Consider the following 22,577-nt stretch of genomic DNA (forward strand, 5'->3'; position numbering starts at 1 on the left):
ATTCATCATGAATTTTCATTTTCATCATGAAAAGAGCTCCAACCTCTTTATCATCAAAAATATAGACCTAAGATGTTTTAGGCTATACTGCCTAGAAACTAGCACTGCAGGAGACAGGCATGGCTTTTCCCATAGCTAGCGTCCAAAAGAAGGAAGCTGGATTGTGAAACATGCATTTTCAGGGTTTGGTAAAATACAAATTAGCACATCCAGCCACAACTGATGCATTTTCTTTGTCATTTCCAAAGGTGGTTTTGCATTTTCACTCTGAGTTTGGTGATCTTCAGTGAGATTCCAGCAGATCTCCTCTAAGAAGTCTGTCTTCATTAAGTTTCAATAAGCAAAACAACAATTTTTACCAGGAGACTATTTTATAGAGCAATTTAATAGAGTCTTTGCTATGGTTGCATTCTTCTCTCATTAAGCTGCGAATTTCTATATGCTACAGAGTTATAGTAGACTAAGATATTATTTAGACTAGACTAGACTAGAATAGTTCAGTTGGAAGAGACCTACAAAGATCATCTACTCCAATTGCCTGACCCCTTCAGGGTTAACAGAAGTAAAAGCATATTAACCAGGGCATTGTCCAAGTGGCTTGAACACTTAACCTTGGGGCATCAACCACTTGTCTAGGAAGCCTATTCCAAGGTTTGACTATCCATACTGAAAATTTTACCCAACGTCCAGTCTGAACCTCCCCTGGTATACTTCTGTACTGTTCCCACATCTCCTACCGTCATTTCCCAGAAGCAGAGCCTGGCACCATCCTCTATGCTTCTCCTCCTCATAAGGCTGCAGAGAGCAATGAGGTCACTTAGGCTCCTTTTCTCCAGACTGGACAATGCAATTGTCTGAATTAACTTACTAATTCCTTGCTCTATCACTCTTCGCACTAAATTGCATGCACTTTGGATATGATTAGTAAACAAAGTAATTTCAAGTGTAAACACTCCAGCCTTAGAGAGAACTGAACCAATCAGTGTCAGCCAGGGAAAGGGAGGAGACTTGAGAGTACATGATAAGGAGTGAAAAGCCAGTCAGAACAAGGGTTTGGGTTAAAACACAAGCCCAAATACAAATGATAACTTAGGGAAAACAAACATAGCTAGTTTGACTACATTACTGCAAGAGTGGGTCACCTTCTAACCTTCCTATCACTTGTCTAAGTTGTGTAGTTTTCTCCCTAATGGAATATTAATCTCATTTTGTTGTAATTAGTAAAAACTGTCATCATTTAAACAGCAAACATGTAAGATAACTCTCAGAAAGGCTTGCTTTAGGCCTAGGGATTACAGCAACAAACTCACACAGATCTTCTTAATGGTGGCTGTAACCAGACAACAAGATTTTAAAGAAAATATTAACAGGCAATACATGCTTACTATTAACCATGTGCACTCCTGCAGGTGCAGCCTGAAAGACACTTGAAACACTGGCTTTGTTTCCTTAATTCATAGTTCAAGAACCTTATTACTTGTGTGCTGCCCTAGCAGCAGAGCTGGACAAGATTGTGCTTGCTTCCTGGTTCCCTGGTGTGCCTTCTCCTGAAAGCAGGCAGCAGTGCCCAGTCAACCTGATAGTGCCAGAGAATAAATACATGCAAAGAGATTCCCTGCACCCTCTTTTTTTTCTTTCTTCTTTCAGCCTAATGAGAGCATACCAGACGATCTCATAGAAATGATTACTTTTTTTTTTCTTATTTAATATAATTATGCTCTAATCTCCGGGGTTATTAGATACAGATACCAGTTAAATAGTATGTTCTTGCCTTCTGGACACAATATGCCTACAGTGACCCCTCGTCATAGAGCAGAGCGCTGTAAACACTAATTTTTAACACTAAATCCTTTGAACAATACCTAGCCTACATCATTCTCAAGCATCCCATGAAATTAACTGCCTGGAGGATTGCAATATTGCAAGAGAGTCGTTACAGTTCAGTTTAAAGCAGTTCAATTGATGCACGTGTAGTTTCACTGGGAGAAGTGGATATCAGTCTAAGACATGAAGTCTTTGAAGAAATTGTCAACTGTTTCGGTAGTTTGTGTTCAGTAAAAATTAATTTTGTCATTGAGAACATTAATACTCACAGTAGCCTTGGAAGATTAAAATTGAGATTGTCTTCCATGCTTCACCTCTATTGTAGAAGAGATAGTCTTGAAAACTGCAGTCTAGAAGATATTAAGCAGTATCTTACCACATTTTAGATATCTTTTATACATTTAGTTGGCAGACAGGTATGAATCATGCTGAAAACCTGCTGTACATACAGAGCTTAAAGCCCACTGACAATTTTTGTTGTACTTATGAAAAATCAGAAGGTAGTACAGCTCAATATCGGGTTCCTGCTGTTAAAAATAAAGATAGTCAAAAGAATCAGAGGGAGAAAGGAAGGAAGGAGCGCACAGTAGATCAGAATAGAATAATTTCTGAGTTTAGCCTTCCTGTTGGCAAATCATTAAGGAGGATTAAAAATATTTCCACAAAAGAAAATTTTATTAAAAAATATCCTCACATCAAGCATGATACAGTTGGTTCAAATGTATCCATTAGCTGACTGCTGACTGATTTTAGTAATGGAAAAAAAAAAAAAAGAGAAACTCTTTTGGCATATGCATATTTTATTCGTAGAAGTCTGCAAATATTTGAGCTCATTGCTCACAGAAGATGAGTGCAATGAGAGAGTCTCAGTTCTTGCTGTAAAATCCATGCTTTAGGCCCATGTGTACTAAAGATGTGGGAGAGTGGTGCGTTAAGAGCAGAAAAGACATAGCTCCCATAAAAGTTTACACACCCTGTTTCACAACTATGAACTTCGGCAAAGGGTGGCATTTACAACACACTTCTTGTGCCAAGTCGTACTTACACGTTTACGTATTTGTCTTTGCCCTTCTCCCTCTCTGCAAATGCTCTGAGGAGTGAAATGAAAGATGTCCAAGAGGGTTAAGACAAGTTTCTCTTATCTGACAAACAAAGAATGGACATGAGATACTTTCTCAGGTATGACAGAAAACCTGAAAAACAGGGAAAGATGATGGTAAATGCAGAATATTTGTATGATGCTATAAACTTACATGTAGCACAGATTGAAAAAAAATAGCAGTGAGTTTAATTCTGGATTATATTAGTGATGTAGACATTCTAAAAGATATTGATATCTGTAGAGAACAGGAGAGTTTAAGAAGGGAAGGCCTGGATGAGTCAGGGAGAGAAAAAATAAAGAACAACAGAACCTCGAGGAGTTTGTTGGCAGATGAAGGTGGTAAGACTAAGAGTTACAATAATACAATAACTCTGCTCCCTGATTTTAAAGCCCATCAGAATTAAAACTTTTTATTTCTAGATTCATCCCCTGAAGGTGCTTCATGTCTTCCCTCAGAACGAGAAGCAGCTCAGAGGTGCTATGTTCCTTCTGTGAAGAATGCTTATTCTTTAAGATTTTAAATCATACTATTTATAAAAGTTCAGTTATCTTGACACTGGAACAGGTTGCCCAGTGATGTTGTGGATGCCCTATCCCTGTAAGTATTCAAGACAAGGCTGGGAGGGGCTTTGAACAACCTGGTCTGGAGGGAGGTGTCCCTTCCTATAGCAGGGCTTGGAAATAGATGATCTTAAAGTTCCCTTCTGACCCAAACCATTCTATGATTCTATGATTCATTCCAAGATCTCAATTTTACCTACTGAATAAGAATTTGATGAAATGAAATTAAAATGAAAGAAAATTCAGTGATAAATGTTCTATTTGTTAAAATATACTGAAGTGAGTGAAATAACAAAGGCAAACTGAAACTGAGTGACTTTGCGGGTTCAGATGCTAATGCAAATTATTTTCTGTATTCCAACTGGGAGGTTACCTCATAATATCTCAGTGACAAGTTTACATGGAACTCACTAACGGGTATAACTACTGCTGCAGAACTCATACAGGTACCCAGCACTGCTGATTAGAATCTAGCATAGGTACTGCGGTATCAAGCTGAAGTCACCATACTTAACTCACTCATACTTTCCAGTAAGACCTATGAAGCATTTCCTAGCCTATTGTAGATTTGTGTTTTTTCCTTCTTGAAGCAATTTTAATATAGAACCCGATTTCCGAAAATATCCTGTGAAGTCCTATTAACCCTGCAGGAGAGTGATAGCACTGAGAAGTCAATACTTCCAACATCTGGTACGTGGTCCCTGCTTGAGGGGTCACATTACTTCCCGTCAAGCAGTATGATAAAAGGATGGGAGTCATATTTAGCTATTGGTTCTTGAATCATAGGAAAGTCATGATATTACAATACCAATTTTACTCTGTAGGAAGGATGGAGTGGTACCTTTCTCAATAGTTTTGGTGCTTTCATTCAGGAAATCCCAACTCTCTAAGATGAAAAATCATCATTCTTAAATATAAAATTAGTTTTCCAACACAGTGCCGGATATCCTGTAGTGAAGATATCCTGTGGAAGCAGGATGAACTTGGAAGAAATGGGGTGAACACTGAGTCTGTTTAACTTCATCTTGGGTTTAACCTTTACAAAATATTGCAGTTTAGAGAATGCTTCTAGTGGGCTACATAGAAACAATCAGTACTTGGCAGCATATTATTTGGAAATTATCTAAGTAATTTGCATGTAATAGAGAATATTTATGCAAGTATAACGACAAGGATTTAGAAACCAGTGCTTCTTAATATTAGCTTCACTAGGATTATATTTTAATAAGCTCTTTTTTTTTTTTTTTAACAAACAACATAAAAGAGAATCTATTTTGTTACAGGACTCCAACTTTGAACATTTGAATCAATGTGAAAACATAGTATTCCTGACTTTCTAAAAATAAAAATTGACATTTAACAACCCCCAACACTTTTCCACAGAGGAGATTGTTATAGATTCAACATCTCATGCACACAGTTCTAATTAGAACTAGGAACAAAATGTACCTTTGCCTCTGAAAATACGTTGCATTAAACTATTTTCAAATACATAAGAACATGTCACTATAATTGTTTACAGTGCAGAAATAATTGCTTTGCTATTCTGTACTTCAAAGTGATTTTTCCAGCTGAGAGCGTTGGTTGTAAATCATCAGCAGATTTCTTGTATGGAAAAACTGTCATACACCAAATAGAAGAACACTGGTAAGGTATAAATGATGATGCAATCTGTTTAACAAAGTGGAAAGAAAACGATATTTAGATATTTATATGCACTTTAGGAGGCTTTTTGCATTTCCATTTGTGTAGAAACTGAAGGAAATTTTTCATGTGAGGATAAAAAATCCTGTTTTCAGACCTCAGCATTCCATGATGGGTCCAATTAGAACGTTAAGTGCAAAAGATAAAAAAAAAAAAAAAAAAACTTTTTAAAATATTTTCATTGATATGTTAGCACCTCTTTTCACTAATCAACATATCTTTCGTACACCATTTCTGCACGGAGAAGTAGCCAAGTAAAGTGGCTGAAAATTGCCATCTAGTGGCTTTGCAGTGAGTATCTCAAGCTGGATGATGGCACCATTATGCAGTCTTAAAAGCAAAAGCGGTTCTGGTACAGTCCTTTTCAGGCTACATCAGGAAAGATTAGGAAGTGGATAGGAGAAAACAGCACCTTAATTTTTTGAGCTGTATCAGATTCATGGGTTTTCATTTGTAGCCGCAAGGAAATTTCCAGTTATAGAAAGTCACTTCAAAAGCACTGATCTTTCATAGAATGCATCACTAAGCAGATCATGTTTATGGTTTTAACAGTTACTTGTGCATACAGTTAGCTCTGTTTTTTATCTACGTACATACTTACATATTGCTGTATACATATGTGTGTGTGTGTATCAACATATCACCCATCATGTTACTTTTTTGGACTTGGCACTCTGTAAATAATTCTACGTGCACTTCCTAGCAGCACAGTTGAATATTGAATATTGACCAGTTAGTGGTCGATGACACTAAAATTATTGCTGTAAAACTGGTTTCTATATCTATTTCTTTGTTCTTTTTGTTCTTGAACTCCATTTCTACACAATATTTTATATGAGACAGAAAAGCCCTGGCTTGTATTCCCTTCTCCTTCAGCTGAGTTATTCCTGATATGGCCATCCCGGTTCACTCACATTGTAATGTAGATGTAGTTGTTTTTTTCTTCCATTCCTGTTAGTGTTGTGTCATCCTAAGTCAGGAGAAAAGGAAAAAGAGGAGAGGAGGGAGAGAGGAGAGGAGAGGAGAGGAGAGGAGAGGAGAGGAGAGGAGAGGAGAGGAGAGGAGAGGAGAGGAGAGGAGAGGAGAGGAGAGGAGAGGAGAGGAGAGGAGAGGAGAGGAGAGGAGAGGAGAGGAGGGGAGAGGAGAGGAGAGGAGAGGAGAGGAGAGGAGAGGAGAATCCTTCTTATTCCATTAGGAACTGGTATCTCCTAAAATAGATTTATTGCAAGCAGGTTTTGTGAAATGGGGGTGGCAGCACACTGAACCACTTCAGTTATAACTGTGTTTCCTAGCTCCTTGAAAGCTGGAAGACTTTCTAGTTCCTGAGGATAATAATGAGAGCAGGGGAATGCAAAATAATAAACAGAAGAAAGGTTTCTCGGAACAGCATCACTGAAGAGCTAATGAAGGAGCCTGAAGATTCCGAGTTAAATATGAAGGTCTTGAATCAGACTTTCATCTACCAAATCTACTTGTGTTTTGTCAGTGGTTTATTACATGTATATTAAGTCTGAATTTACAGAGATATGGCTGACAAGCAATTGCTAACATGAACATATTTATCATGGGTGTCTGAAGAGGGCTGACTGTATAGAATAACTCAAAGAGAAATTTTGGCTCATATATGAAGAGAATTATCAATCTTGCACCAAAATTTGGTGATGTTCAAAAGTATTGAATTACTTTTCTTTTTCTTTCAAGTGCGTATGTATACTTTACAAGAGCATGGAATGGCCCACATAATAAAAATCTACAGATTTGAATATGTGGGTTATGTGGTTCCAAAAAAAATAAACCTTTTTTTTTTTTTCCTGTATCCCACCATATGCTATTTATGTACTTCACTTTTATGCATTTTATATACTTCACATGCTTTCTTGAAAATATGCCAAATCAAAACTAAAATAATGATGTTCTCCATATTAGATGTGACGGTTTTGTTCATCCCAACTGAATTTAATTTGGAGTTCACATCCTGTAAAAGATAAAGCTGCATATACTGTATATGATGTGACAAATGCTTCTTGTCATAACAAGGGGACTTGAGACATCTCTGTCGGCCAGCTGAGTTTCCTGCTCCCACAGTAGTTAAAGTGAACCTGATATGAACTGTTTTGCAACAGAAGGGGGTGCTCAGTCATTTTCTGCTTTGTAGTTGAATTTCAGTATTTACTCACTGAACTTCCATCTGAGAAGACAACAGTACAGAAAATAATTCGTCTAGTTTAAAATAATTACACTTATAACTGAATGGAACAGCACAGATAGATAACTCCTATGAGAGAAAACTTTCAAAGGTTAGGTGATGGCTACATTTGAACTACAGAGGTACAGCATCTTTCTTTTCTCTGATACCTATTTCTGAGTGTCTTATTATATATTCAGGTCTCTCTAAAAGTAATGCCTCCTATTTATTTCCATGGAAACAACAACATATACAGAGCAGAATAGCACTATTTGATAGAGCAAATTCTCAGCTACAAGATGCTATTTTTCAACACATTCACCATCCTTAGCTGATTTGCACAGATGAGATTTGATAATTCTTCATTGACTTTCTTCATTTTGTGGTTGACAGCTGTTCATGGCCATCCAGAACATGGCTTGTCTTCCACATTGCTGTCACCACAGTCGAAACCTCTCAGTGTGCTCACATCCACTGTTCGGTCTTCATAAACATTCAGTAAGTGTTGATGAATGTCACTGGGTGCCATGTTTTCTGCATGGAGGAATTCAGTGACACATCTTTGCTTCGTCTGCGCTTTCACAGCAGACCCTCATTGTCAGAGTGCCCCTTCTGTTGCCATCTGTCACATGGCAACGAAATGTAACAGAATATTGGTGGGAATTTGCTCTGCTGCAATACCACCAACATCTGCCTCTGACATTGTGGGCCAACATAATAGCATAGAAATCATTACTTTCAGAGAACATATTGCATACAAAATTCAGTGTATGACCTCTTGACAAGAAGAACTGTCATCACCACTACCTTGTTTCCTCATACATTTTTATATATGTACTCAGCATTTCTCTCAATAGCCTAACTTGAAAAAGATATTGAATGCAATTCAGATTTATAACATGAGAAAAAAAATCACAAAAAAAAATACAGATAAAAAGCCCTTAAATTTTTACGTATACAATTCAATCTTAAAGTTGGAGATATTTTAACTTGGATCAAGGAATTGAAATTTGAATCAGCTCAGCTGACTGATTTGTGTGTTTTTTTGTGACAAAAGAAAAAAAAAGATTTTAATTGATAAAAATTAAATGTCACTGAATTCATGATATGAACAACACCATCGATGAAGCGTTACCTGTTAAGCCAAATTACTTATCTCCATAGGTCTCTGAATAAAATTTCCTAATTTGCTGATGGGAATAGGAAATAGGTCATTACTGTCTTGGTGTCTGGGAGAGATTTGCAAAGAAGCCCTTAGAAATATCAAGGAAAAGCTGAATTCACTTTTTTTTTTTTTTTTTTTGCCCTTCCTCAGTGGTTGGGGAAGGAATAGTCATTGTGCTTTCCACACCGCTGCATGGCTTGTTTTGGAGTCACACAATTCCAGGTCTGGGAACATCTGTGTCACAGCAGACAAAACAAATAAATTTGTTGCTTTATCTTGTAGAATAGTATACTTAATATCTACCTGTCTGAATGACACTCTTGTATAAAATTAAAACTAATCTATGAAAAGCTAAATATTCCCTTCTGTTCAAAGGGGGAAATAACAGAGAGAAATTCATTCACATTGGTCTGCTCCAAAATGCACCTTCACATGTTACCTACTAACAGATACGGACAACATACCCCATGATAGTGATGGCTTTGAAAAATTGGGGCAACTGTAAATCAGAATTTCTAAAAAACATCCTCTGGAAATAAACTGAAGCAACATCAGCCACATTGCTACAGTCAGATGCATTCTGCCTTTTACCAGGTTTTTTCTCCTGGTATCATAAAGCCTTTACAGATTATTCGAATCCTGCAGCCTTTCAGGATTATGGAAATAATGAAGAGCTCTTTTTGGTTTGGATACAGACATATTCTTTTTGTGTGTCTTTGGTAAAATGAAGAAAATAAACTAAAAAAAAGAGAACAAACCCTCCCTCCCAAAAAAAACCCCTGCTGCTTTTACAGTATCTTGGGTACAGGGTCTCTCTACTTTTCAACAGCTATAGAAAATGAGAATTAAATTAAAAAAAAAAAAAAAACAACAGATAATCATTGTTAGTATCATCTATTGACATCTGCTGAAAGAATTCAGGTAGAAATTACTACAGCTGAAGATAGATCTCAAATTCAGATATAATTGAAGGCTGGTTATTTCTACTGTCTACATTTGGCACTGAAGCAGTTCTTTTGGGTGACAGCCTCTATTCAGTCAAGCCCAAAGACATGTATTACCTCTTTCTACCTCATGCAATATGGAGGCATCCGATGCACTGGTCTTTTTGCATTATCCTTCCCCCCGCACTCTCCAAGAATCAGGTGAAAAACATGTTCTAAGTGTATCTTTAAGACAACACAACAATATAGGAAATACTGTAAATTAGGTCCAGGTAGCATGTAGAAGTTGTTTCATAGAAAATAAGATGTTCTTCCAATAACTCTGAAGGAAAAGAAGAAGCAAAACTATCTTCATCATATTTCTAAAATCTGTTGAATAGTTTTGCACCACATGTTCCTCTTTTTTAGAAAAAAAAACCTCTTCCAAACTCTTCTAACACATAACACACTACCCCCAGAGAAATCTGCTTCTGCTTTCCAAAAAATATAAGTACTGAACAGAAATGTCACATTGAAAAGTTACTGAGAGCTGTTTTAAATATCCCAATCTGAAAACCAGCACAGTTTTTCTCAATTCTGTATGAAATGAAGTCTGTGAAAAGAATATCTCAGTGGACACAGAAAAATCTCCATCTCTTTCTCCCGAGGAGGAAGAAATGCAAGAAGATTTTCAAGCATTTAAGGCTGATAAACTGTTTGAACAAGAATGCCACCACTGGCTCGCTTAAATGCAAGAGTGGGAGAGAATCAGAAATACTTAGGGGTCCACTCTGGAACTCTGGCAACAAAAATGGTTGTGGTACTACCAAGAGCTAGAGGGTAATCTGAACAGCAGCTCTTGTTTCTGTTGCCAAAAAGCATCAGAGAATGCAGTCTTGAGAGGTTCAACTATGAAACACTGAAAGCAGTAAAATCTAAGGTAGTCTTGTGAATTGGCAAGGAAGAAGGGACATAAAACAGAAGATGAGCACTGCAGGAAGCAAATGTAAGGAGAAAGAAATAAAAAATTCTGAAAGTAAAAAACAGTCCTATCCGTTCCTATATATATCTGCATCTACAGTATCATATTTTCATCCCTATTTATTTTATAGACACATATCCAAGAAAATAATCATGTTCTTGATTATATCTTATGGTAGCCAATGAGTCGCAAATCTATCCACTTTCTAACCAACTTCAGCTCTGCTGTTGTTTCTCCCCCAGCTTTGGTGATGCGTCATTGTAACCTTGGCTACAGGGCAGTTATTGATTTAAAATCCAAATACAGTACGAGAGAATTTTACTGCACAAGAGGGTTACTGTGACTGACCTGAGCAGCCACTGTTTCTATCAGAGGCAGAATTCAAGTATTTGATCACCTTGTACTGAAGTCCAGTGTTTCCCTGTATTTGTTCATGATCTTGCACCCAAGTAGAAACAACAAGGTACATACAACACACTGTTCCATTGGTGCGGCATGAATATAGTACTGGAATAGCATGCAACAGGGTTGATGTCTTTTCCCATTGCCAGAGAAAGAAGAGCAGTATAAAAATCACAAAACTAACAAAACAGTTTTGCCACCAATGCCACCACTGCAGTTGTTACACAGAAGAAGCACAGACAGAACTTCTTCGCATCCTGCATGTTCTGCAGTTTATCTCATCCCACCTACTGCCATCATGACTGATGCTCACATATTTTTCTCCAAGCTTTTTATTATTTCATCTTAATATCATTATAATAATAACTCTCACTCACAGTGAAATGGTGTACTGCTAGTCAAAGACAGTGGTCAGAATTAAAACTTTGGCATAGATGAATTATTTCTTTTGAACAACAAGAAAAAACCCTGGATATAGAGTTATTATATAATATATATTATATATATATATAAAAATTATTATATTATATAAATTATATAAATATAATATAAATATAGTATATATGAAAATATAATATAAATATAAATATCATTATATAAATATAATGACATATTTTTAATTATGTTTCAAGACTTTTTCACAAGCACACAGCTTGTGAAATAGTCTATACACAAACTTATAGGAATAACCTTTTATACAGTCATTTGTACTTCAAGTGGAGTGGGTGGATGCAAAACAATACCCATGTAAAGCAAGAGCATTTTACTTGAGTGTGAGCAATGAGAAGCAGTGAGTCATGCTCATGAGAGTTGGTTTCAATCCCTTCCAGGCACGAGCAACTTTCTACTACTCCCAACAGTGCTGTCTGTACAACTTCTTACAAACAGGAGCACAGACTGGCTGCCTTTTCAGCAAGCCACCTGTGGAGGAGGATTTGTGGGTGTTTACCCCTATTTTGTGTTTTCCTCTGCAGGCTTTCTTCTTGGCTCAGGAAGACTTGGCACTGAGGGAATACAATTTTTTTTCATGAATTTTTCTCCATGATAGCTTGGGTAGTACTTTTCAATAAACTTCATGGCTGAAAGAATAGTCCGTGATATAGCATATCAAAAAATCAGTATTATGCAAATAAACATTTCCTGATTGTCAACAAACTTTGTTCACCATATTCTTTTCATACCATGTATGTAAAAAGTATGTAAAAGATATTTCACAAGAATACATGCTTAATGTGTGATATTACTGAACATTTTATAATTAATGGAAATTACCTCCCTGGAAGCATTCAAGACCAGGCTGGATGGGGCTTTGAGCAACCTGATCTGGCTGGGAGCTATCCCTGCCTATAAACAGGTGTTGGGAACTAGATGATCTGAAAGGTCCTTTCTAACCCCAACCATTCTACGGTTCTGTGAAAATATTAGTGCAGTATGCTAGATTTTTAATTACTTGCTAACAAATCACCATTTAAAAACACAAAAACAACAATGAAAGGATAAGCTGACATTCTTCCATCTTTCTGATTTACTGGGTCCTTTCAATGTTCTTTTTTGCCTAAGAAGATGGAGTCAGAACTAACTTATTTGTAATATATATGTTAATAAGGTTAAATGCAATGCATTTCAACCTGTGTGACACTTCCAATTGCAAAAAAAGAGATGAGGTACTGTATACAGTGATTTCACACTATGAACACTTGGCTGTACTTCTCTAGGAGAGGAGGTTCAGACTTGCAAGTTCTTAATCTTTGTCTTCCCTCCCCACGTATTTTGTATTTTTAACACAGAAAATGATTTTTTTTTTATAAAAGTACTCCCCGAGACCATCCTGCTGTTCTTTTCACAGCATCAAGAGCTATAAGCTAAGTTTCTAAGGCGGCTAAGAGGCAGGCAGAGAAAAGGAATCCCTATTTACTAATATCAAATGCGGACAAACCTCACTTGTACAAAATGACTTATATAGTTAGTTTGGATCTGAACAGACGAAATGAGAAAGAGTTTATGCTTAAAAAATACTGTCCTTTGACACCTCTCTCACACTGTCAGTTGCTCTTATAACCCAAATTTGAAAGAAAATTATTAAATCATAGTCATAGACTCATAGAATCATAGAGTGGTTTGGGTCGGAAGGGACATTTAACTAGGATCACTTAGGTCCAACCCTTTGCTACAGGCAAGAACACCTCTCTCTAGACCAGGTTGCTCACAGCCCCATCCAGCCCAGCCTTGAATGCTTCCAGGGAAGGGGCATCCACAGCCTAGCTGGGCAACCTGTGCCAGTGTCTCACCACCCTCTCAGTAAAGAATTTCTTCCTAATATCTAGTCTAAATCTACACTCTTCCAGTTTAAAACCATTACCCCTCATCCTGTCACTACCTGCCCTTATAAAAGTCCCTCCCCAGCTTTCCTGTAGGCCCCCTTCAGATACTGGAAGGCTGCTATAAGGTCACCCCACAGCCTTCTCTTCTCCAGGCTGAAGAGCCCCAACTCTCTCAGTCTGTCCTCATAGCAGAGGAAGAGCTGGGGTTTTTAAGTATTTTAAGTATTTTCAGTAGTGACTTTATTTTATTCCATTTCTAATTCTTGTTTAATTGTTGTCCTTGACTTGAGAAAGAAGTAAACGGAATATATATGCACATGTAATCTCTTAATATGAAATACAATTTTAATATAATAATATTGAAAATGTAAAAATATATTAGGAAAACAAAGAATAACCCTTAGAGAAAACAAACAAGCAAAACAAAAAATAAAAATAAATCCCAGCAAAACCCTAAAAACAAAACCAAAGAAATCCACACATACACACACACACAAAACCAACTAAAACAGCTCTTTTTGTAGCAGCAAAAAATATGCACTTCCTATTAACAAATTGACATTGACAATGCCTTATATTTAATATGAAATTATTAACAGAGAATGTTTGCTGAGGAAAACTTTTATGTTCTGGTAGTGCTTCCATAAAGGAAAAAAAAATAACCGGCAATGTTCAGAGCAGAAATATCGTTATCAAGAAACTGGAGCTGGGACTATGCCAAACTGTTTGGCAGCGGTAGCAAGAATATGCCCTAAAGCCTACTCTGTGATGAAGAACATTTATCATACTTATGCAATTATAATGTAGGAGATAAAAGAATTTTGATAAAATTATTTTTACTCTCTGCCACCCTCCAGAAAACAATCTGGATCTCGGCTTCCATGTACATTTGGGTATTGATGATATCCAGGTGCAGACTTCAGTGTGCTTCTGCACGTTTTTGTGAGGCCTTATTCAAATGAAAATGCTGTTTGTGCTTTGAACTTCATAATCAGGCAAGCATGTAGTTACCCTAATAGAAAAGCATTTTAAAAGATAAGAATTAATATAGAGGATTAAATGATAAATAAAAAAGGCTAACAGATCTAACAGGATATATTCAATATAATTCAAAAATTGAAAGTCATTCACAAATTTTATCCTTGGTCAGCACAGTTTCAGAAGTGTTTACTCTAGACAACATAAATAAGAAAAAGGTTCATTAAAAATATCCATAGATCTCACTTTGCAGAGCCAGACATTGAGAGAAAACAATGCTATAGGCAGGAAAATAGTGCAAAAGTTTTGTTGAGGAGCTCCTACTCTGCAGTGCATCTGAGCTTCTAGTCAGAAATCTATTTAGGAGCTCCATTTCTGATTCAAGTAGCCCAGGTGTTTCCAAAATTGGATGTGCAAAGTGTGAGCACACTTTGAAAACTCTGTAGTTTTTGTACATTAAAAAAAAACTCTAGATATATTGCAAGTATGTCGATGTTTAAAATTTCTCTACCTCAAACTGATGCTGTGTCTTGCCTATTCCAAGCTCTTGTGCAGTTTCTAAGCACTTGCAAACAGGTTTTTTTCAAATATTCAAAATATTTAAAGCACTTTATTTTGTACAGAGCTAGGACCTCCGGTATGCTGCATAGCAGCATGCTTAGTAGCATTTATCTCACTTCTGATATCACTTTTTTAGGATTCAGTGTGTACACCAGTATTTGGAAATACCAGGCAGTAACTAGGGTTGGTATATCATGGATCTGAAATAGTTTATCAATGCACTAGCTGCACTAGAGATACCAGAAGTATTTCATTATCACGTTTTCTTTCACACATTTGTAATGAGCTACTTAATATTAGCTATTCATAATCTTATATAAGGATAACGGATTAAAATGTGTAAGTAACATTTCTGTGTCTATGTTTGCAATGTGCTTGTAAAAAAAATCTCAGTGAATGGTGAATTCAACTCTTGTGAATTTACATGCAAGGAAATGATTTTGAAAAATTACTAGCATGTTCTACCAACATCATGTCCTGCACAAGAAAGTCATCGCAATGAAAAACATGCTCTATATATACAGCCATCTGTAGCAATTATTCTGATTATGTAAAATGGCTTATGCAATAAAGAAAACTAATAAGTCTTAAAATTTAGCAATGTGATTGTGAATCTTTGCTAATTAAGTTTTGCAAACTGCTGCCCACTAATGAGCACAGAAGCTGATTTAGTAGAATTAGTCCTTTGTATTCGACAGAGTAATATATCCTGCTTTGTACTGCAGGGACAAAAGAGAAGTGTTGTCAGGGAGCTGCCTGCCTACACACACAAACACTCTCTATAGAAATTGCCATGTTGCTGGAAGCATGGAGGAATGCCACTATGAAAACACAGGAAACCCAAGCCAAGATTTGACATAGCTAAATACAATTATCTGACACTTTCATTCAGACTTGAGAGTGGTGTTTCGAAAGCCACTGTTTTGTTACTGCCTGTTAAAAGCCCCTATGGCATTCTTTATGATTATTAGTGGAACAGAAATTAAATGGCAACTGACCCGTACCATGTTCACAGGAGTCACATGTTCCAGAGACCCAGATACTGCATCTGCATCACTGTGTGATGAATGTCACGTACATTCCAATTAGGATTTGCTTTGAAGAGCCAGGAGAGGTGAATGAAGGAATTTTGATGAAATTTCTTAAATTAGGCCACATCAAGAATAAATGGTCTTCTTTTCTGTTTAAAACTACTTATGATTGGTTTGTAGGCTTCTGTTCTGGGAAGAAAAAAGAAGACAAATGATGATGTAATATTTAATACACAGAAATACAGAAGACCAGAATGCTCAGTGTTCTTGTTGAAAGAGAATATATGGAATATATGGAATATAGGAATTATAATGTTAGGTTTACTTTGACTATCCCAGATACTGAAAAACCATAACAATGCAATTTTTAATATGCAGTAGCATAACGTCAGACAACATAAATCTGCTAACAGAATTAGTCAGGAAGAACATTGATTCTTCAGTGAAATATTCTTATTTCATATTTGCGAAATATTACTGCACTCTCACTCATGGTGTTTTAAGACAAAGCCAAGCTGATGGCGAATTGTCAGTGTCATCAACTACTTCTGCTTTCAGCAGCAACCTAGCACTGCTAGTACCCATTTCCCACTGTTCTGGTTCTGGCAGCAATCTGCCCTTTTGAGGCAATCTAGCAGGCCAGAAGAAGTCATCCACTGTTTAGAGTTGTCCAGGCTGAATTGTTAGTTATAACCATCTCTAGAGGTTTAACTGATTCAGTGCATCTCAGAAAACCAAATGTTATTGCTTTTCTACACATATTACTCATTATTTTTACATCATATTACTCATGCTGAACTATGCACTGCCACATAATGTTTAAATCATAATTATTACTTTCATCCAAGTGCTCCAAATTATCTTTTTTGTAGAAGACATAGAAAGAAGTTGTAATTTCTCGATTTCTTAATGTTCTCTAATAAATCATATCTAAAATTTAAGGAGCATGCGTATTTTTTTTCTTTTCACTCAAAAGACAAATGGCATCCCAACACGGCCAGCATATCTCAGTCAACACATACTATTGATCTGGAGAAAACTAGTCTCCAATTATCAGTTTCTATCTGTAACAACTGCTCAAAACTTCATATTCCACGATGAGTGCTTCACATGGCTGTTTGCCATTAGAATGTTTCTTGATAATCTCCAGTGCAGCCTGAGGAACTGGTGTCTGCACAGCTGTGTTTTCTCAATCCAATGAATTTTCAGGGCCGTGTTTTTCATAATCAGTGGTGTTTGATTCTCCACGTACAACCTACCTAACTCTTTTTAGAAACACTTCCCCTAAGTCTTTTTGAAGGGTTTCCTTGCCACAGTAGGAAAGGAAGATGCAGGAATCAAAATCAGGTCCATGCCAGCAGCCTGAGTAGCAGTTGAATACCAGTCAGGCATAAGACATTTCCATTAAAATTTTGTGAAGACTGACTTAAGGTTTCTCTACAAGGAAGCCTTGAATTGCCATTGTTCAGCAGTATTTAGCATTTTTTTTCTGTTAGGCACTCACTAGCTGAGAGAGATGGAAGCCGGATCTCCATACACCAGGCAAACAGCAGCTCAGGCTGTCTTCCTGCATAATCATCAAACTTTCCAAAAATCAAGTGAACCTAAAATATAACGGCATCTTTAGGCAGACAAATGAGTCTGGCCATTGAATTTTCATTCATAGAGGCTTGTCCAAATAATAACCCTCTGTCTGCTGTCACTTTCATATGAACAACATAATTTAAGATGGTTTCAGGAGCATAAAATCAAATCATTCACAGTGGGTAGATTTTCTAATAACAAGACACTTTTATCTCACAGGCAGCAGTGTTTCAGTACTTGGACTTAATTAGGACTAGCAATTGGTGATTTTTCTGTAAAGCAACTGACTGAACAATAGAGACTTTTTAAAATAGACTGCAGTTAAAATCTTTAATATTAGATTCAGATTACTTATTTGGAAACTTCCACGTATGGCATTTTGCTTTGCTGAATATTAATGTGCATAGAGTTTAAGGTAATTCTTGTTTTCTAGTCCAGCCACTTCCCTTTTGAATTCCAGAGCTGTAGCTGTTCCTGTCCTTGTAAATCACCGATAGAGGAAGCAAATTTATCTTCTAGGATTTTGGAAAACATAGACACCTAATGGCATCTTTAATGCAAAATAAACTCCATCTTAACCTAAACTGTAGGGGAGGATAACATTTGTAATGAATTAACTGACAGATATAAAAAGCCCATAGGAATGTGAAAGAAAGAAAAGAAGCAGAATACATTAAATGATAGGAAAGTGCAAGTTAGAATTAATATTTGAAATTAAGAAACTTCAAATGCACTGTCAGCATTTCCCTCTAAAATGCATGCCTGCTGTACAATCTACCCCACAAATACAAACTGTTTTTCTATGAAATCTTTACATTTCTTTTACCAGTTGTGATGTTTTATCATCCCAGGTCTCTAGCTTCTTTCATAAAAACTTCATTCATATCAAAACTCATTAGATATAAATCACCTTAAATTTTCCTTAAACTCACTTTCTTCATCAAGATATTTCAGTCACACAAGCTTTCTTCACTTCTGTTAGTGAATACTTCAAAGCACAAAGTGATTTGCCCAGGACATAGAAAGAGCAGATTAAAGGTGACAGATGTTCTGAGCTCTAAGTCAATTAGAATACAGCTGTGTAAGAATTTATAATAAGGTTAGAAATTTACAGGCTACTCAGAAATGTTTTTATGGCACATATTGTTATATGACTTTTTTTTCTGTATGTTAATGTCATTTCAAGATATGCAATGTGGCAAACCGTCACTCATAGCTTCATGGGACCAAGGAAACTATAACACTGAAAGAATGTAAGGTTACTGTTGAGTTCAACTCTGTCCTGAACAGATAATCTTCCACATCCTTTCATTATCATTCATGAAATATCCTAGACATCACCTCCTAAAGAGTTTTTTGATCTCCTCAAATGCAGAGGGATTGATCTAACAAGAAAAGAATATCATCCATATTGCTCCTATTTTCTAGTTTTCATTTCTTCCCTTATTTTCTGATCAGCTATAACCAAGACAGAACAGAAATTACCTATTTTTCCTTTCCTAGGTCCCTTCTTGCCAGATGCTTATTGTCAATCAATCATTATTAAATGTAGGTAAAATAAAGAGAGTTATGTGTTATGTTCTAAAATAAGGTGTGAAGCATGGTAGCCAGTTTAGGTGAAAAAAAAATCACAAAAATTAACTACATCACTGTTAAAATTATATCATTGCTTTAGAGCTCCTTCTTCTGGGGAAGTCACTGTAGATGACAGAGTAAAAATGTGTCTAATACTGATCAGATTTGTCTGCAGTCATAGAATCATAGAATCCTTAGAGCTGGAAGGAGCCTTTAAAGTTCATATAGTCTAGCTTTCCTATAACGAACAGAGACACCTACAGCTAGATTAGGTTGCTCAGAGCCTGGCCCAGCCTGGCCTTGTATGTCTCCAAGTACAGGCCTTCCATCATTCTCCAGGCAATCTATTTTAGTGCCTCACTACCCTCAAGTAAAAGACCTTTTCCTTCTGTCCAGTATTTATCTACCTTCTTTTAGTTTGAAACCATTTGCCCTTGTCCTATCACCACAGACTTTGCTAAAGAGTCTGTGCCTTTCCTTCTTGTTGTGCCTTTAGGATATTGAAATGCCACTATTCAGTCACCTCCCAGCCTTCTCTTCTCCAAGCTGAACAGCCCTAGTTCTCTCAGCCTGTCTTTGTAGGAGAGGCATTCCATCCCTTGAATCATTTTTGTGGTCCTAAATAATGAACTTCAAATATTTTGTTACAGATGTACAAGTCTTCATCCAAGGTCCTTGTCAAAATTCTGCATTTCCATCTGGAAATTTTGTCTGAACAGAAAAGAAGAGGATTTCTACTGTTGGAAATAGCCAGATTCTTCAAACTACAGCATTTGGTGCCTCAGCATCACCAGAAATCCTACAAGAATAGCTATTCATATACCTGTTTCTACTCCCCATCTCATGTCCAGATTTTGCTGGATTCATTGAACATGAGTCAGTTGTATATAAGCACTAAGCCTGACAAACGTGAAATGTAGCATTACCTAGGGTTGTTGTGGCAAAAGAGCAGGACCTGGCATTTGGTCTTGCTGGACTTTATCCCATTGGCCTCAGCCCAGTAATCCAGCCTGCCCAGATTGCTCTGCTTCCTAGGCAGAGCAGCCTTCCAGCCAACTTGGTGTCATCTGCAGACTTACCGAGGATGAACTCAATCCCTTCATCCAGGTCATCAATAAATATATTGAACAGGATAGGCCCCATATCGATCCCTGGAGAACACCGCTTGTGACTGTTGCCAGCTAGATTTAACTCCATTCACCTCCACTCTGGGCACAGACCTTCAGACAGTTGGGCTGCCAACTTCTCCAAGAGAATACTGTGGGAGATAGCGTCGAAAGATTTTGTTGAAATCTAGGTAGACTACATCAACAGTCTTTCCCTCATCCACCAGGTGGGTCACTCAATCATAGAAGGAGGTAAGGTGGTCAACAGGACCTTTCATAAACAGGACCCATCCTGGTTGGGTCTGATACCCTGGTTGTCCCACACATGCTGTGTGATCTCCCTCCATAACCTTTCCTGGCAAGGAGGTCATGTTGACAAGCCTGTAGTTCCCCAAATCCTCCTTATGACTCTTCTTTTAGATGGGAGTCACTTTGGCAAGCCTCCAATCCTCTGGAAGCTGTCCAATTGACCAGGAATGCTGATAGATGATGAAAAGTAGGTTAGTAATCATCTCCACCAATTCCCTCAGTACCCTCAAGTGGATCCCATTTAGCTTCATGGACTTGTGAAAATTCAGGTGGAGTAATAGGTCTCTAACTGTTTCCACTTGAATCCTGGGGGGTTTATTCTGCTCCTTCTCCCATACCTCCAGCTGAGGGGAGAGTATACTCCAAAGATAATTGTTCTGACATTTAAAGATAGATGTGAAGAAGGCATTGAGAACCTCAGTCTTTTCTGTATCTTTAGTGGTCACATTCCCTGCTCCATCCAGTAGAGGATAGAGATTGCCTTTAGCTCTCCTCTTACTGTTAATCTATTTGTAAAAAAGTATTTTGAACTCTTTTACCCTAGTGGGTAAACTTTCCCTCTTTTAGCCTAGTGGAGTAAAATAATTACCAAGCCGATTTCAAGCTGGACTTTTGCCATCTTTGTCATCTTATGACACAGGGAACAGCCTGGTCCTCTGCCTTTAAGACTTCCTTCTTGAGGAGCAATTAGCTTTCCTGGACCCCAGGAATTCATATCCAATGAATTCTGTTCCAAAAAAGCACAAACTTTCTACAAGCATTCACATCACACACTTGCAAATCAGCTCTTGGCCAGTCAGTACAGATCTGCACCATAAGCCTGAGGGAACAGGACACTCACTGTGACCCCTCAGTCCATGAAATTCTGACTTTCCTTGGCATTTGCTCACAACCATTCTGTCTGAAGCTCTGCCTTTTACATGTCTGGACATCAATTCCTGGTGTTTCCCTCTCTTCCTAGATGCTAGGGGCTATTGCCTTAACTGTTCATTGCTTCCTAAATTAGATTGTCAACACAAGCTGCTAATGACCTTGCTAATCATACAGCCCCAGGCCAATCTCTTTGACTTTCTGCATATCTAAGGCAATTACTGATTGTCCCAGGGGTTTCTATCAACCTCTGGTCTCCTGCACCGAATGTGTTTTCAAAAGTGTAAAAACAGTTGCATAACAAGTTTCATCTCTGCTTCCTTATTTTCCACCTCATATTGGGTTAATTTAGTCAGTTCTCTAACTGCAGATGAAGTCAAGATCACATTTATTTTTCAGCACTTTTGGCTATAGTTGCAATTTTTTTTTTTTAATTATATCTGGTCAGAATTTCTCTTACTGTAATTTGTTGTGCATTCACTTGTCTGTGTACTTCTGAGAAGAGACTGGTTTTATTTTCTCTATAAATTTTTATTAGACGTGTGATAAAAGCAAGTAGATACTCCTTACCACATTGGACATCTTTACTGACTCGTGTTTGGTCTGCTTTTCTCTCCTTCAGACCTTAGGTCTTTTTCTATAAAATTGTTCCTAGTCAGTTGGCCTCCTGTCAGAATCATAGACTGGTCTGGGTTGAAAGGGAGGGACCTGGGCGTCCTGGTGGACGACAGGTTGGCCATGAGCCAGCAGTGTGCCCTCGTGGCCAAAAAGGCCAATGGCATTCTGGGGTGCATTAAGAAGAGCGTGTCCAGCAGGTCGAGGGAGGTGATCCTCCCCCTCTACTCTGCCCTGGTAAGGCCTCATCTGGAGTACTGTGTCCAGTTCTGGGCTCCCCAGTTCAAAAAAGACAGGGATCTCTTGGAAAGAGACCAGTGGAGGGCCACAAAGATCACAGAATCACAGAATCACAGAATTGTAGGGGTTGGAAGGGACCTCTAGAGATCATCGAGACCAACCCCCCTGCCAAAGCAGGTTCCCTACACCAGGTCGCACAGGCAGGCGTCCAGGCGAGACTTGAATATCTCCAGAGAAGGAGACTCCACAACCTCCCTGGGCAGCCTGTTCCAGTGCTCCGTCACCCTCACCGTGAAGAAGTTCTTACGCACATTCGTGCGAAACTTCCTATGCTGCAGCTTATGTCCGTTTCCCCTCGTCCTGTCTCCACGTACCACTGAAAAGAGACTGGCCTCACCACTATGGCCGCCACACCTCAGATATTTATAAACTTGGATCAGGTCCCCTCTCAGTCGTCTTTTCTCAAGGCTAAACAGACCCAGTTCACTGAGCCTTTCTTCACAGGAGAAATGCTCCATGCCCTTCACCATCTTGTGGCT

The 22,577-nt window shown here is 37.8% G+C and overlaps 1 long non-coding RNA gene across 2 annotated transcripts in view; it reads right to left on the reverse strand.

Annotated features, from left to right (window-relative positions):
- The window catches only part of LOC104910389 (uncharacterized), a 62,599-nt gene extending 61,690 nt beyond the window's left edge, over positions 1 to 909 (reverse strand). For both annotated transcript variants that reach the window (XR_014882607.1, XR_793025.3), the window contains exon 1: positions 738 to 909. This is a non-coding gene — a long non-coding RNA (uncharacterized LOC104910389). The remainder of the gene's footprint in view (positions 1 to 737) is intronic.
- Between the last annotated feature and the right edge of the window lie 21,668 nt (positions 910 to 22,577).

This window comes from Meleagris gallopavo, chromosome 3, assembly GCF_905368555.1.
Source record: "Meleagris gallopavo chromosome 3, MGAL_WU_HG_1.1, whole genome shotgun sequence".
Taxonomy (NCBI): domain Eukaryota; kingdom Metazoa; phylum Chordata; class Aves; order Galliformes; family Phasianidae; genus Meleagris; species Meleagris gallopavo.